The sequence below is a fragment of the Austrofundulus limnaeus genome, unplaced genomic scaffold (genome assembly GCF_001266775.1).
Source record: "Austrofundulus limnaeus strain Quisiro unplaced genomic scaffold, Austrofundulus_limnaeus-1.0 Scaffold6, whole genome shotgun sequence".
NCBI lineage: Eukaryota > Metazoa > Chordata > Actinopteri > Cyprinodontiformes > Rivulidae > Austrofundulus > Austrofundulus limnaeus.
Window position 1 is genome coordinate 4,412,212 of NW_013952408.1, and position 5,094 is coordinate 4,417,305.

Below are 5,094 nucleotides of genomic sequence, written 5' to 3' on the forward strand. Positions count from 1 at the left end.
TGTGTGTGTGTGTGTGTGTGTGTGTGTGTGTGTGTGTGTGTGTGTGAATGGTTGTTTGTCTCTGTGATGGACTTGCAACCTGTCCAGGGTGTACCTCGCACTGTGACAGCTGGATATGGGCACCAGTGAACCTGAAAGGAAGAAACGGGTATAGATAACGGATGGATTTTGTTTTCACCTTATTTTAACCATATAGATAGTAAAGTAGAAAGAAGTTTTATTATAGTATGAGAAGTGGAATCATTTTTCTTTCAGTTGCAGAGGTGTGGGGCTCAGAGTTTCCACTTTGATCAAAACCCCATGTCAATCCCCCCTGCTTACATGTATATCCTCTCCCTCTGTGTATGTGTGTGTGTGTGTGTGTGCGTGCGCTGCACCTAAGCTTGCTCCAAGGTCCTATCAAGTTTTTTTTTCACTCACCTACTTTAGCTTTTCTCTTTGGCAAAGGAATGAGCCTTTTGCTCTTCCAGCTCAGGGCTGTTTGTTAGTGGATTACACCTGCAGTTGGCTGGACGTGTTCTGTGTCAGCAATGCACAGAGAAAGTTCTGGGACTCACTCAYGGATTCACTGATATGAATTGTTCAGTATTTGACATGTGTAATAGTAATTTAGATATTTAGATGTACTGATGGTTGGGCGTCAGATCCAGATGGATTTTAGTCTTTTCCAGAGTCCCAGTCMGACCTGCTAGTCAGTGAATGGCCACTAGATGTCACCCAAGTGCTACAAATACCACGTCATCATGTTAAAAACTATTGCTATTAGCATCCTTTCTATAAAATTACTATGGTAACTATTAGTGATGCTGCAGGACCTGAGCTGACCTGCAGATTGGAACTAAATTGATGTGCATCCTTCCTCTTTTATTTAAGCTGCCAGAAAACAAAGGTTCTTTGATAGCAGAGCACTCCCACTCCATTGCACATAGGTGACCCCCTGGTTTTGCAGATATCCAAAGACTGAAACAGCATGGCACCACAATGCCCTTGTCAATATGAATTGCTGAGGCTGGCAAAAATTCACGCAGCCTATCATTTAACTCGTCACGCTGACATTTTTGCACCCCCACCCCCACCTTATGTTTTCATTAGTCTTCTCTCTCCCTGCTCGGTGTCTAGTTCATCACCTCTCTGCTTCCCTGCCTCAGTCTTGATGTGCGATGATTTAATACTTGTTCTATTTTAATAACCTGGGTGTTTCTCCAGTTGCCAGACTACAACKATGCTTTGAAGCGTACCTCAGATCCCAAACAGGGAGGCAAACAGAAAGTTGGAATAGTACAGGCACTGTCAGTGTTGGTGATGAAACAGGTTTTGGCACCAGCATTTCCTCGGAACATACTGGGCAGTGTAGACGCCCTGCATCCCCGTTGATTCTTTCCACGGTGCATGCTGGGAACATTAGAGAACAGAATTAAATAATTAAAAATGTGAAATTGGAGCAGACCCACGAGCAACCAAAGCCCCTCAACAGGTATTTTGATTTGTTCTCCCTCACACAGGAACATAAATGAACTGCCATCAGTCAGACAAACTGGCATCCGCCTGGGCCTGATGGCGTTTTTCTCTCACACCAGTTCAGACAACTTGCTTGTTTATTGAAATGGCTGTTCTCCCTTCCTGCAGCTGCCTCTTTAGTTTGCTGGTTTTATAAATGCGTCCTAAAGTTTTGAAGAAAAATGTTTGTTTTGTCTTGAGGATGACTCTCCCCTACTACCACCCTTAAATTTAGCACAGTGTATGTATCATTTGTTAGTTTTTGTTGCCCGTGTCATGTTTAGAACGCCGTTCCTTCCTCTGATGAGAGTGCAGTCATACAGTATTTATCACAAAAAAAGCCTTTTATAATATGTGATTTTAACCAAACCCCCCCTCTCTCAGCGCTCTCCTCTTTGTGCAGAATTACTCCCATCAATGCCACTTTTTCTGTGCCGGCTGAGTGGGACGTATGCTCGCGCTCTGAAACACAAACAGTGGCTGAGGCACTGTCGATTCAAAACAGCAGGGACTGCGTATCAAAGATGTCAGCAGGCTCTCTCTTAGCTGAGGATGTGTTTGATCTTAGAGATGAGCGAAAAGCTGAAGGGAGGGGCTTAAAATCCATATTGTTAAGATTTTTTATCTGCACCTATGACATCACAAACGTGTCAGGCATTGGCATGCAGGCACGTTGCGCATGCACTCGCTTGTCAACTGATGTGAAAAACAAAACTAGATAAAAGAAAGAATAGATGCTATTTCCAGTATTGGCAACATAATACGGAACATTATATAAACATAGGGAAAAAGTTTTGATAAGCCAGCAACTGTCAAAACTTATGCTGCTTTCAAGTGTTAATTTAGCAAATAATCAGATGTATTCGTGCCACGGGAAGTTCTCGCACTGCACATTAAAGATGTCAGCATCGTTTTTAGTTTCACCACCAGCACCACTCTGATTGTTGGCTGCACTCTCTTTAAGGTGCAAGTGTCCAGTGGAAAACAAATAACATCTGACAGATAATATCAGCTGCAAAGTATTGCATTTATTCAGCATCCCTCAGCCTGTTGCTCACCTCAGCAGGGATGAGAAACCCCTCAGACTCCTTCAGATAAGAAAATATGCTGATGGAGAAAAACAGAACTGTATTTGAGCTAGACAAAGAGTCATCTTATTCAGGGTATAAAAACTTTTTAAAATACCGTGACCTGGGCTGGGATTAGTGCATCAGTTCAGTAAGTCTGAGATGTTTTTAGGGAATAAGGCTACTTAAGACCTATATAATACTTCAAATTTAATATAAAATCTAACAGAGTTTGTGTCACTTTGTCAAGCAAAGGCAAGGGCCTTGAGTTCATTTCGCTGCACATGTGTGCAGCAGCACTCTGGGAAATCAGAGGAGACAGAAAACCCCAGGAGTCTGACACACTGCCAGCCCGAGTCAAAGACAGGTTGTCTGAACATGGCTACTGTACATTCAAATCAACACCGTGTCTCATATGTTGCCTGCCTCTCGGGAGATTCTCACATCCCTCTGGAAGCCACGAACATTGTCAGTGCAAAGTGAAAACATACATTCTGCTCATGCATTTATTTTGAWGTATTGTAACTGGAGAATATCCAGATATCGATGGATCACAGACAAATGCACAACGTTGCCCTGAGGATCATAAATCCGTGCAACCTGATTTATTGATCAGTGAGTTTAATCCCTGTCCATGTGTGCACAACATGCTCCAGTAATATTTTATATTGCATATCTTTTTTTTAAAGCAGAAACCAGTTTTCTCTCTGTAAGGTGAGACTGCTTCTGAACTCGTGAACAAAACAGAGCAACTGATTACAGCAGCGGTGTCAGTGCTTTAGCTTCATCAGCCTCAAACGTCTTTGCATCAGTTTTCTCTCTCTTGATCTCTGGTCTACATCTCACTCTGTGACTTACTGCAGTTTTTTGTATATGCCACTGCATTTATTTGACAGCTTTATTCAAACTCGCAGCAGACAAACTGTTCAGGGCTGCAGAATGAAGCAGTTGGTCAGTGCGGCTGCCTTGAAGCAAGAAGGTTGCAGCTTCGGTTCCCAGCTGTGGCCCAACTGTGTGGATTTTCTCTGGGTACTCCAGGTTCCTCGCCCACACCAAAAACCTGCATGTTTGGTTTACTGGCAACTCTAAATTGTCACTATATGAATAATTATGTCTCCTTTGTCTCAGTTGTATTATAGACCGGCGGAAACTTATCCAGGGTGTACCCTGCCTCTTACCGTGATGAGCCCCCCATGACATCAAATGGGAACTAATTGGTAAGTAGAATGGATGGATAACTCTTCGTTAAATGCCACATCCTATTTTTAGAGGTGTTGCAAATGAACATCATGGACAACTCTACTTCAAACTACAGACGTTTCAAACCCAGATTTTTCCTCATGCTTTATAATTTACAAGATAAAATCCTCATAACAATTTGCACAAGCACTTTTTAAGTTAATTTTACTGCTTTATTATCAGGTATGATGTACTTATCAGTATTGAGTAAAATGTATTTACATAGTAACAATTACTAAGTAAATTCAGTACTGGTAATTGTGGTGGTAAGTACATTTAATGTATTACTGACAAGTAAATCATACCTTACATTACAGCAGTAAATTTTACTTTAAAAGTGCTAGTGCAAATTGTTATAATGATTTTATAGTAAATCTTACGTTATTTTTTCAGTTTGCTGACATGAAAAAATGTTTTTTATGACCAGCATATGTTATATTCTTTTTAAAGGATGTAACAGATTTTTAAATCACAATATCTTACAAAAATGTGTGTACAGCCCTCACTTTTGTTACCAGAGATTTACACATTAAAGACTGTGTGTTGAGTTATGTTGAATAGGCAGCAAATTGACACTGTTATTCAAGTTGCACACTGACTACTTTGTATCAAATCATATCTTAAGCATTGAAAAGCATGAAAAGATATATTAAATATTTAAAACAAATGTGAGGGATGTACTCATTTTGTGACATACTGGAATTGAAAAAATATTACCAGTCAGAGATGTAAAATCTGGATGCGTTCATTCTTTATTTATGGCAGGGAACTTGTGCATTTAATGAGGTTATTCACCCTTAACAAAAAAAGCCTATGTATAAAAAGACTAAATCATGCATGTACACTAAACTAAAACTAGACGGAAACTAATCCAGAATAGAAGAAATTATGTGCAAACTGTGCAGCACTCACATATTCGTCCTTAATTATGTGCGTAGCACTCAGACAGAAACTTCACCTGTCTGTTGGGTTTTGCCTCAAAATTGTCCAGTTTCATAACAAGCTCTCTTTCTTCTGCCCCTCATTTTCTTCCTCCCTGTGCTGTCCCTTCCTCCTTTTTGTGCTTCTTTGTGCAACCTCTCTGCCTCCCTTTCTATTATTTCCTTCTCTCCCCAGCTAATACACCTCACTCCTTATTCACTTCCACTCCTTTACCAGCCACACATGAAGTAATAAGGTTTGTTGGAAAAAAAAAGTAGACATTTGTGGGCTGAAATGCTTTGAGGCAGCATATGTTACCCAGACAGTGTGAGTGTGTGTGTGTGTGTGTGTGTGTGTGTGTGTGTGTGTG